General features: G+C 46.2%; 1 long non-coding RNA gene across 1 annotated transcript in view; it reads right to left on the reverse strand.

Moving 5' to 3' along the window:
• The window catches only part of LOC141173683 (uncharacterized), a 110,704-nt gene extending 105,163 nt beyond the window's left edge, over nucleotides 1–5,541 (reverse strand). Inside the window, exon 1 of the long non-coding RNA XR_012252656.1 lies at nucleotides 5,465–5,541. This is a non-coding gene — a long non-coding RNA (uncharacterized lncRNA). The remainder of the gene's footprint in view (nucleotides 1–5,464) is intronic.
• Between the last annotated feature and the right edge of the window lie 7,242 nt (nucleotides 5,542–12,783).

Below are 12,783 nucleotides of genomic sequence, written 5' to 3' on the forward strand. Positions count from 1 at the left end.
AGTATGGAGAGGGGTGCTGAAGAATCTGAATACTATGGGGAACCGATACAAACGTATGGCTGATAGGAGGAGAGTGTCTGGTCCGGACCTAAGTGTGAACGATCGGGTATGGTTGTCTACCAGGAATATTAAACTTAAGGTTCCCTCCTGGAAACTGGGTCCCAGGTTCATCGGGCCGTACAGAATCAGTTCTATTATTAATCCGGTGGCATTCCGTCTTGACCTCCCCCCTACGTTTAAAATTCACAACGTGTTCCACAGATCATTGCTTAAGAGGTATGTGGCGCCGGTGGTACCGTCACCTTTACCTCCCCCTCCAGTGGTGGTCAATGGTAACTTGGAGTTCCAGGTATCAAGGGTCATCGATTCACGTTTTAATCGCCGGTCCCTTCAGTACCTGGTTCATTGGAAAGGGTATGGTCCTGAGGAGAGGATGTGGGTTCCTGCGTCGGATATTAACGCAGACCGATTAGTTCGGGCCTTCCACACGACTCACCCGGATAAACCTGGCCCTGAGGGTCCGGAGGCCCCTCGTAGAAGGGGGGGTACTGTCACTGGTGTGTCGCCACGAAGATCGTCACAATTACACAGCCTGACTTCTCGCAGCTGACTTTTTGGTGCTTTGTGTTTTCGGCAGTGAGGGAGTTAATTCTCTCTCTCTGTGCTAGACGAGGTCCAGCCTCGCCCAGCTGCAATCAATGCTGCTGTAGTGAGTCTCCTTCAAATGCCTGCTGGTCTGTTTGGGAAGTGTCGGTGAAAGCATTTCATACAGACTGACAGAGCGGATCGTGGTATTTGGAGTTTCTGAGATAAGTGTATTTGGAGTCTTTTTCCCTTCCTCGCTTTATCATTTATCTCCTTTCCCGTTGGAGTTCCCTCTGTTGTAGTTGTGTAGTTTTTGTATGCAAGGTGGTTTTGGTTTTTCCCTTGTACTGTCTCGTTCGTCTAAGTACTGTGTGTGGGCATATTATTACTTGTCCTCTTTTGTTGTGATCGGGGTCCTTCTCAGGACTAGATTACTTAGGTGCAGGGATCCTCAGGAGGTAGGGGTTACGCTGGCGGCCTGGACCTCTGTACCTTTAACAGTACCTCCAGGTTGAGGGATTAGTCAGGGCCCCAGCTTAGGGTCAGCTTAGGCCCCCTACCTCCAGTATACAGAGACAGCGTGACACAAGGGTCCTGTGAATCTCCTACCATTACATTCACCAGAATCCCACAAGGGTCCTGTGAATCTCCTACCATTACATTCACCAGAATCTCACAAGGGTCCTGTGAATCTCCTACCATTACATTCACCAGAATCCCACAAGGGTCCTGTGAATCTCCTACCATTACATTCACCAGAATCCCACAAGGGTCCTGTGAATCTCCTACCATTACATTCATCAGAATCCCACAAGGGTCCTGTGAATCTCCTACCATTACATTCACCAGAATCTCACAAGGGTCCTGTGAATCTCCTACCATTACATTCACCAGAATCCCACAAGAGTCCTGTGAATCTCCTACCATTACATTCACCAGGATCCCACAAGGGTCCTGTGAATCTCCTACCATTACAATCACCAGAATCCCACAAGGGTCCTGTGAATCTCCTACCATTACATTCATCAGAACCCCACAAGGGTACTGTGAATCTCCTACCATTACATTCACCAGAACCCCACAAGGGTCCTGTGAATCTCCTACCATTACATTCACCAGAATCCCACAAGGGTCCTGTGAATCTTCTACCATTACAATCACCAGAATCCCACAAGTGTCCTGTGAATCTCCTACCATTACAATCACCAGAATCCCACAAGTGTCCTGTGAATCTCCTACCATTACATTCACCAGAATCCCACAAGGGTCCTGTGAATCTCCTACCATTACAATCACCAGAATCCCACAAGGGTCCTGTGAATCTCCTACCATTACATTCACCAGAATCCCACAAGGGTCCTGTGAATCTCCTACCATTACAATCACCAGAATCCCACAAGTGTCCTGTGAATCTCCTACCATTACAATCACCAGAATCCCACAAGGGTCCTGTGAATCTCCTACCATTACATTCACCAGAATCCCACAAGGGTCCTGTGAATCTCCTACCATTACAATCACCAGAATCCCACAAGTGTCCTGTGAATCTCCTACCATTACATTCACCAGAATCCCACAAGGGTACTGTGAATCTCCTACCATTACATTCACCAGAATCCCACAAGGGTCCTGTGAATCTCCCACCATTACATTCACCAGAATCCCACAAGGGTCCTGTGAATTTCCTACCATTACATTCACCAGAATCCCACAAGAGTCCTGTGAATCTCCTACCATTACATTCACCAGAATCCCACAAGGGTCCTGTGAATCTCCTACCATTACATTCACTATTATCCCACAAGGGTCCTGTGAATCTCCTACCATTACATTCACCAGAATCCCACAAGGGTCCTGTGAATCTCCTACCATTACATTCACCAGAATCCCACAAGGGTCCTGTGAATCTCCTACCATTACATTCACTATTATCCCACAAGGGTCCTGTGAATCTCCTACCATTACATTCACCAGAATCCCACAAGGGTCCTGTGAATCTCCTACCATTACAATCACCAGAATCCCACAAGTGTCCTGTGAATCTCCTACCATTACATTCACCAGAATCCCACAAGGGTCCTGTGAATCTCCTACCATTACATTCATCAGAACCCCACCAGAGTCCTGTGAATCTCCTACCATTACATTCACCAGAATCCCACAAGGGTCCTGTGAATCTCCTACCATTACATTCATCAGAATCCCACAATGGTCCTGTGAATCTCCTACCATTACAATCACCAGAATCCCACAAGGGTCCTGTGAATCTCCTACCATTACATTCACCAGAATCCCACAAGGGTCCTGTGAATCTCCTACCATTACATTCACCAGAATCCCACAAGGGTCCTGTGAATCTCCTACCATTACATTCACCAGAATCCCACAAGGGTCCTGTGAATCTCCTACCATTACATTCACCAGAATCCCACAAGGGTCCTGTGAATCTCCTACCATTACATTCACTATTATCCCACAAGGGTCCTGTGAATCTCCTACCATTACGTTCACCAGAACCCCACAAGGGTCCTGTGAATCTCCTACCATTACATTCACTAGAACCCCACAAGGGTCCTGTGAATCTCCTACCATTACAATCACCAGAATCCCACAAGAGTCCTGTGAATCTCCTACCATTACATTCTCCAGAATCTCACAAGTGTCCTGTGAATCTCCTACCATTACAATCACCAGAATCTCACAAGTGTCCTGTGAATCTCCTACCATTACATTCACCAGAATCCCACAAGGGTCCTGTGAATCTCCTACCATTACATTCACCAGAATCCCACAAGAGTCCTGTGAATCTCCTACCATTACAATCACCAGAATCCCACAAGGGTCCTGTGAATCTCCTACCATTACAATCACCAGAATCTCACAAGAGTCCTGTGAATCTCCTACCATTACAATCACCAGAATCCCACAAGGGTCCTGTGAATCTCCTACCATTACAATCACCAGAATCTCACAAGAGTCCTGTGAATCTCCTACCATTACAATCACCAGAATCCCACAAGGGTCCTGTGAATCTCCTACCATTACAATCACCAGAATCTCACAAGAGTCCTGTGAATCTCCTACCATTACAATCACCAGAATCCCACAAGGGTCCTGTGAATCTCCTACCATTACAATCACCAGAATCCCACAAGGGTCCTGTGAATCTCCTACCATTACAATCACCAGAATCCCACAAGGGTCCTGTGAATCTCCTACCATTACAATCACCAGAATCCCACAAGGGTCCTGTGAATCTCCCACCATTACATTCACCAGAATCCCACAAGAGTCCTGTGAATCTCCTACCATTACAATCACCAGAATCCCACAAGGGTCCTGTGAATCTCCTACCATTACAATCACCAGAATCCCACAAGAGTCCTGTGAATCTCCTACCATTACAATCACCAGAATCCCACAAGAGTCCTGTGAATCTCCTACCATTACAATCACCAGAATCCCACAAGAGTCCTGTGAATCTCCTACCATTACATTCACCAGAATCCCACGAGGGTCCTGTGAATCTCCTACCATTACATTCACCAGAATCCCACAAGGGTCCTGTGAATCTCCTACCATTACATTCACCAGAATCCCACGAGGGTCCTGTGAATCTCCTACCATTACATTCACCAGAATCCCACAAGGGTCCTGTGAATCTCCTACCATTACATTCACCAGAATCCCACAAGGGTCCTGTGAATCTCCTACCATTACATTCACCAGAATCCCACAAGGGTCCTGTGAATCTCCTACCATTACATTCACCAGAATCCCACAAGGGTCCTGTGAATCTCCTACCATTACATTCACCAGAATCCCACAAGGGTCCTGTGAATCTCCTACCATTACATTCACCAGAATCCCACAAGGGTCCTGTGAATCTCCTACCATTACATTCACCAGAATCCCACGAGGGTCCTGTGAATCTCCTACCATTACATTCACCAGAATCTCACAAGGGTCCTGTGAATCTCCTACCATTACATTCACCAGGATCCCACAAGGGTCCTGTGAATCTCCTACCATTACAATCACCAGAATCCCACAAGAGTCCTGTGAATCTCCTACCATTACATTCACCAGAATCCCACAAGGGTCCTGTGAATCTCCTACCATTACATTCACCAGAATCCCACAAGGGTCCTGTGAATCTCCTACCATTACATTCACCAGGATCCCACAAGGGTCCTGTGAATCTCCTACCATTACAATCACCAGAATCCCACAAGGGTCCTGTGAATCTCCTACCATTACATTCACCAGAATCCCACAAGGGTCCTGTGAATCTCCTAGCATTTGCTCCCAGGTAATGGCGGGTAACCTAGCTCAGTCTGAGCCACCAGAGGGAGCCGGATTATCTTATATGTGGATGTCTTTCTATTGGCATCGGAGGATGAGGATATACTATATATTGCCTTGCTATGGTTCTGTATATATATAAACACTCCTATCAGCACAAGCAGCAGAACTTGTGGCTCTCACAGAAGTTTGTAAACTTGCTAAAGATAAACTTGTGACGATATACACTGATAGGTGACATGTCTTTTCTAGCACACAGTGGAAGAATAGGGGTATGGTGACTTCTACAGGTAAAGAAATAAATCATAAAAATCTTATTTTAAACCTGTTAGAGGCAATGCAGCTTCCCAAGAAAATAGCAATATGCAAATGTGCAGCACATACACGTAACGAAAAGATTGTCTATAAGTATCTACAGAAAATCAGTCTATACTGCCCGGTAACTTGTTCAGATATGACGCAGTATGGAGCCCTGGCATTAGCCATGTCTGAACAGGAGGGATGGTACAGATCATATCTAAGCTATTTATGACGTATGGCTTTACTAACTATTAATAAACATTTTTTGTTTCACCTGCTGACTTCTTCTAGTGCGGTGAAGATTGCTGAGCTCCTCCTGGATCCATCTCTCACACTGTAAACTTGTCAGACAGGTCGGGGCAGAGGAGGATCTGACTTGTCTGTCAAAGTCCAGCTACAAAGGGAGGTTTTCCACAAGGGGAAGCTTGGCTCAAACTGCAGAAGTCTCCCATTCCCTTCCCGGATAGAGCGGTCAGATCTAGGATGTGGAAATCAGGGTTAGTTACATGTAGCTTTTTATGTCCATGGTAATGGGAGGTTGGAGAAGAATGGATCCAGCAGGAAAGGAAAGGCCAGGGTGGTGGAATGGTTTCGGATTTAGGACCTTAAATCTTACTTTTGAAATCAGACAGGAGACTGCTGTGCTAGTGGACTTCTGCCCGTTATATAAAGGATGCAGAGATGAGGAACAAGCTGTCAGACTAGCAGAGTCCGATAAGTATGCTTGTATCATAAGGTCTAATAGCCGGGGGGCCGAATGTGCGATGACTGGCATAAAGCAGCATGGACTCCAGCGGCCCCAGATTATGGGTATAAGCCTTATGGCTCCTCAGACTTAAAAGCCCAACTCTCCATTAGGAAAAAAGAAACCTCCCCTTGCAGAAATAAGGATGATTGTAAGCAGCTACTGATAACTTTAAAAAACCCTAAGATGAGGGATGAAAGGTTAGATGCCATAGAAGCCGATGTATCAGGAGCAGATCCAATAGGACACTTCTACATAGAAGTCCAGAATAATACTAAACCAAGATCCAAGGCAGGTGCGTCAGACAGAACCATGACAGAGGCCATAGGACCCATAGTTAGATATTCTAACCTAAATGATGAAGATAAACTCGCTCTAGAGACCGGCTACGAGGAGACGAATGAATGGTGAGAATGGCTTAGATTTACTGCAAAAAGCCTGAAAAAATTACACTGTATAGCTGGTGCAACAGCCGGACCACAGCTAGGAATGGACCCCTATCCCTCAATGATCAGGAAGATCCGGAAGGATTACACTGTATAATTAAGTTATATAATAAGACTTATGTCCCCTCAAAAACGGAAGGAAAATGCAAAACGTTATCATATTTATTTCCCCCACTTGATGAACCGGATATCCCACCACCGGTGAGTGCTTATCCAGGGAACTAAACTTGTTCTAGTCTTCCGGGGCATGGGCACGACTTCGGTGGGCTCCAGGATGACTTTTGTAGAAAATGAATCAATGTCTCCCACAGCGCCAAGTACTCAGCCATATACTCAAACCAGACCACCCTGAGAGCGGATATATGGGGGCTATGCGGTGATAAAGGGATAGCAGCCAGATTACCAATGGTTCCCGGGGGCATTGTGCGGTGGTCCAGCTAATCATGCAATTCCACCTGTTGTCAATAGGAATACGGCCAAAGGTATGTAGTGGAAAGAGACTGAAGCGTGAAGCCCCTCGAGGAGCCTTTGATTCTAGTGTCTACATAGATGAGATTGGAGTTCCCAGAGGAGCGCCCAACGAGTACAAGGCTGGAAGCCAGGTAGCAGCCGGGTGGGAATCCATCATCTGGTGGGTGACTATAAATAAGAATGTAGATTGGATTAATTCCATATATGACACCAGCAGAGGTCTGTAATTATACCTGAGACGCAGATAAAGGGATAACTGCACAATTAGGACCAACTTCTCTCACGGCAGAATAGATGGCACTAGACATGCTCTTAGCAGAGAAAGGAGGTGTATGTACAAGGTTTGGAGGATTTACTTGCACTTTTATCCCTAATAATACAGATCCTGATGGAAGTATCTCCAAAGCTCTTGATGGACTGACTGCCCTGATAATGAATTAGCTGAAAACTCTGGATATGATGAGATATTTACTCCCCGGATTGAAGGACGGTTTGGGAAATGGTCGGGATTCTTCCCTTCTGCGCTGACATCTCTCGCCATCGTGACCAGGGTTCTGATGGTTGGTGGATGCTGGGCTATTCCGTGCATTACAGGACTTGTTCAGAGACTAATTGACTCTGCTAGAACAAAAACTCTGGAATCCAATGAAGGAACGGGAACTTTGGATCTCTATGATAATGATCCCGAAAATAATACTTTTCCTCCAGATTACTAATACTCTGTTATATGAAGAGCTTCTGTGAGATCTGTCAAAGGAAAACTAAAGCTCCAATGTCTACAGATGAATCATTTATTACAAAATGAGGGAATGTTATAATAATTGTAATACATTTCTTGATTATTTTAATAATAGTACTGGTTTCTCCATACAGGAGGCTTCTGGAGATAGTGTAGTGACTGGTTTCTCCATACAGGATGCTTCTGGAGATAGTGTAGTGACTGGTTTCTCCACACAAGAGGCTTCTGGAGATGGTGTAGTGACTGGTTTCTCCATACAGGAGGCTTCTGGAGATAGTGTAGTGACTGGTTTCTCCATACAGGAAGTGTCTGGAGATAGTGTAGTGACTGGTTTCTCCATACAGGAGGCTTCTGGAGATAGTGTAGTGACTGGTTTCTCCATACAGGAGGCTTCTGGAGATAGTGTAGTGACTGGTTTCTCCATACAGGAAGTGTCTGGAGATAGTGTAGTGACTGGTTTCTCCATACAGGAGGCTTCTGGAGATAGTGTAGTGACTGGTTTCTCCCTACAGGAGGCTTCTGGAGATAGTGTAGTGACTGGTTTCTCCATACAGGAGGTGTCTGGAGATAGTGTAGTGACTGGGTTCTCCATACAGGAGGCTTCTGGAGATAGTGTAGTGACTGGTTTCTCCATACAGGAGGCTTCTGGAGATAGTGTAGTGACTGGTTTCTCCATACAGGAGGCTTCTGGAGATAGTGTAGTGACTGGTTTCTCCATACAGGAGGCTTCTGGAGATAGTGTAGTGACTGGTTTCTCCATACAGGATGCTTCTGGAGATAGTGTAGTGACTGGTTTCTCCACACAAGAGGCTTCTGGAGATGGTGTAGTGACTGGTTTCTCCATACAGGAGGCTTCTGGAGATAGTGTAGTGACTGGTTTCTCCATACAGGAAGTGTCTGGAGATAGTGTAGTGACTGGTTTCTCCATACAGGAGGCTTCTGGAGATAGTGTAGTGACTGGTTTCTCCATACAGGAGGCTTCTGGAGATAGTGTAGTGACTGGTTTCTCCATACAGGAAGTGTCTGGAGATAGTGTAGTGACTGGTTTCTCCATACAGGAGGCTTCTGGAGATAGTGTAGTGACTGGTTTCTCCCTACAGGAGGCTTCTGGAGATAGTGTAGTGACTGGTTTCTCCATACAGGAGGTGTCTGGAGATAGTGTAGTGACTGGGTTCTCCATACAGGAGGCTTCTGGAGATAGTGTAGTGACTGGTTTCTCCATACAGGAGGCTTCTGGAGATAGTGTAGTGACTGGTTTCTCCATACAGGAGGCTTCTGGAGATAGTGTAGTGACTGGTTTCTCCATACAGGAGGTGTCTGGAGATAGTGTAGTGACTGGGTTCTCCATACAGGAGGCTTCTGGAGATAGTGTAGTGACTGGTTTCTCCATACAGGAGGCTTCTGGAGATAGTGTAGTGACTGGTTTCTCCATACAGGAGGCTTCTGGAGATAGTGTAGTGACTGGTTTCTCCATACAGGAGGCATCTGGAGATAGTGTAGTGACTCGTTTCTCCATACAGGAGGCATCTGGAGATAGTTTAGTGACTGGTTTCTCCATACAGGAGGCATCTGGAGATAGTTTAGTGTCTGGTTTCTCCATACAGGAGGCTTCTGGAGATAGTGTAGTGACTGGTTTCTCCATACAGGAGGATTCTCAAGATAGTGTAGTGACTGGTTTCTCCATACAGGAGGCATCTGGAGATAGTTTAGTGACTGGTTTCTCCATACAGGAGGCATCTGGAGATAGTGTAGTGACTGGTTTCTCCATACAGGAGGCTTCTGGAGATAGTGTAGTGACTGGTTTCTCCATACAGGATGCTTCTGGAGATAGTGTAGTGACTGGTTTCTCCATACAGGAGGCTTCTGGAGATAGTTTAGTGACTGGTTTCTCCATACAGGAGGCTTCTGGAGATAGTGTAATGACTGGTTTCTCCATACAGGAGGCTTCTGGAGATAGTGTAGTGACTGGTTTCTCCATACAGGAGGCTTCTGAAGGTAGTGTAGTGACTGGTTTCTCCATACAGGAGGTTTCTGGAGATAGTGTAGTGACTGGTTTCTCCATACAGGAGGTGTCTGGAGATAGTGTAGTGACTGGTTTCTCCATACAGGAAGCTTCTGGAGTAGTGTAGTGACTGGTTTCTCCATACAGGAGGCTTCTGGAGATAGTGTAGTGACTGGTTTCTCCATGCAGGAGACTTCTGGAGATAGTGTAGTGACTGGTTTCTCCATTCAGGAGGCTTCTGGAGATAGTGTAGTGACTGGGTTCTCCATACAGGAGGTATCTGGAGATAGTGTAGTGACTGGTTTCTCCATACAGGAAGCTTCGGGAGTAGTGTAGTGACTGGGTTCTCCATACAGGAGGTGTCTGGAGATAGTGTAGTGACTGGTTTCTCCATACAGGAGGCTTCTGGAGATAGTGTAGTGACTGGTTTCTCCATACAGGAGGCTTCTGGAGATAGTGTAGTGACTGGTTTCTCCATACAGGAGGCTTCTGGAGATAGTGTAGTGACTGGTTTCTCCATACAGGAAGTGTCTGGAGATAGTGTAGTGACTGGTTTCTCCATACAGGAGGCTTCTGGAGATAGTGTAGTGACTGGTTTCTCCCTACAGGAGGCTTCTGGAGATAGTGTAGTGACTGGTTTCTCCATACAGGAGGTGTCTGGAGATAGTGTAGTGACTGGGTTCTCCATACAGGAGGCTTCTGGAGATAGTGTAGTGACTGGTTTCTCCATACAGGAGGCTTCTGGAGATAGTGTAGTGACTGGTTTCTCCATACAGGAGGCTTCTGGAGATAGTGTAGTGACTGGTTTCTCCATACAGGAGGTGTCTGGAGATAGTGTAGTGACTGGGTTCTCCATACAGGAGGCTTCTGGAGATAGTGTAGTGACTGGTTTCTCCATACAGGAGGCTTCTGGAGATAGTGTAGTGACTGGTTTCTCCATACAGGAGGCTTCTGGAGATAGTGTAGTGACTGGTTTCTCCATACAGGAGGCATCTGGAGATAGTGTAGTGACTCGTTTCTCCATACAGGAGGCATCTGGAGATAGTTTAGTGACTGGTTTCTCCATACAGGAGGCATCTGGAGATAGTTTAGTGTCTGGTTTCTCCATACAGGAGGCTTCTGGAGATAGTGTAGTGACTGGTTTCTCCATACAGGAGGATTCTCAAGATAGTGTAGTGACTGGTTTCTCCATACAGGAGGCATCTGGAGATAGTTTAGTGACTGGTTTCTCCATACAGGAGGCATCTGGAGATAGTGTAGTGACTGGTTTCTCCATACAGGAGGCTTCTGGAGATAGTGTAGTGACTGGTTTCTCCATACAGGATGCTTCTGGAGATAGTGTAGTGACTGGTTTCTCCATACAGGAGGCTTCTGGAGATAGTTTAGTGACTGGTTTCTCCATACAGGAGGCTTCTGGAGATAGTGTAATGACTGGTTTCTCCATACAGGAGGCTTCTGGAGATAGTGTAGTGACTGGTTTCTCCATACAGGAGGCTTCTGAAGGTAGTGTAGTGACTGGTTTCTCCATACAGGAGGTTTCTGGAGATAGTGTAGTGACTGGTTTCTCCATACAGGAGGTGTCTGGAGATAGTGTAGTGACTGGTTTCTCCATACAGGAAGCTTCTGGATTAGTGTAGTGACTGGTTTCTCCATACAGGAGGCTTCTGGAGATAGTGTAGTGACTGGTTTCTCCATGCAGGAGACTTCTGGAGATAGTGTAGTGACTGGTTTCTCCATTCAGGAGGCTTCTGGAGATAGTGTAGTGACTGGGTTCTCCATACAGGAGGTATCTGGAGATAGTGTAGTGACTGGTTTCTCCATACAGGAAGCTTCGGGAGTAGTGTAGTGACTGGGTTCTCCATACAGGAGGCTTCTGGAGATAGTGTAGTGACTGGTTTCTCCATACAGGAGGCATCTGGAGATAGTGTAGTGACTGGTTTCTCCATACAGGAGGCTTCTGGAGATAGTGTAGTGACTGGTTTCTCCATACAGGAGGCATCTGGAGATAGTGTAGTGACTGGTTTCTCCATACAGGAGGCATCTGGAGATAGTTTAGTGACTGGTTTCTCCATACAGGAGGCATCTGGAGATAGTGTAGTGACTGGTTTCTCCATACAGGATGCTTCTGGAGATAGTGTAGTGACTGGTTTCTCCATACAGGAGGCTTCTGGAGATAGTGTAGTGACTGGTTTCTCCATACAGGAAGTGTCTGGAGATAGTGTAGTGACTGGTTTCTCCATACAGGAGGCTTCTGGAGATAGTGTAGTGACTGGTTTCTCCATACAGGAGGCTTCTGGAGATAGTGTAGTGACTGGTTTCTCCATACAGGAAGTGTCTGGAGATAGTGTAGTGACTGGTTTCTCCATACAGGAGGCTTCTGGAGATAGTGTAGTGACTGGTTTCTCCCTACAGGAGGCTTCTGGAGATAGTGTAGTGACTGGTTTCTCCATACAGGAGGTGTCTGGAGATAGTGTAGTGACTGGGTTCTCCATACAGGAGGCTTCTGGAGATAGTGTAGTGACTGGTTTCTCCATACAGGAGGCTTCTGGAGATAGTGTAGTGACTGGTTTCTCCATACAGGAGGCTTCTGGAGATAGTGTAGTGACTGGTTTCTCCATACAGGAGGTGTCTGGAGATAGTGTAGTGACTGGGTTCTCCATACAGGAGGCTTCTGGAGATAGTGTAGTGACTGGTTTCTCCATACAGGAGGCTTCTGGAGATAGTGTAGTGACTGGTTTCTCCATACAGGAGGCTTCTGGAGATAGTGTAGTGACTGGTTTCTCCATACAGGAGGCATCTGGAGATAGTGTAGTGACTCGTTTCTCCATACAGGAGGCATCTGGAGATAGTTTAGTGACTGGTTTCTCCATACAGGAGGCATCTGGAGATAGTTTAGTGTCTGGTTTCTCCATACAGGAGGCTTCTGGAGATAGTGTAGTGACTGGTTTCTCCATACAGGAGGATTCTCAAGATAGTGTAGTGACTGGTTTCTCCATACAGGAGGCATCTGGAGATAGTTTAGTGACTGGTTTCTCCATACAGGAGGCATCTGGAGATAGTGTAGTGACTGGTTTCTTCATACAGGAGGCTTCTGGAGATAGTGTAGTGACTGGTTTCTCCATACAGGATGCTTCTGGAGATAGTGTAGTGACTGGTTTCTCCATACAGGAGGCTTCTGGAGATAGTTTAG

This window comes from Phyllobates terribilis, unplaced genomic scaffold (genome assembly GCF_046119375.1).
Source record: "Phyllobates terribilis strain yellow unplaced genomic scaffold, ASM4611937v1 Scaffold_1__5_contigs__length_1240528914, whole genome shotgun sequence".
Taxonomy (NCBI): domain Eukaryota; kingdom Metazoa; phylum Chordata; class Amphibia; order Anura; family Dendrobatidae; genus Phyllobates; species Phyllobates terribilis.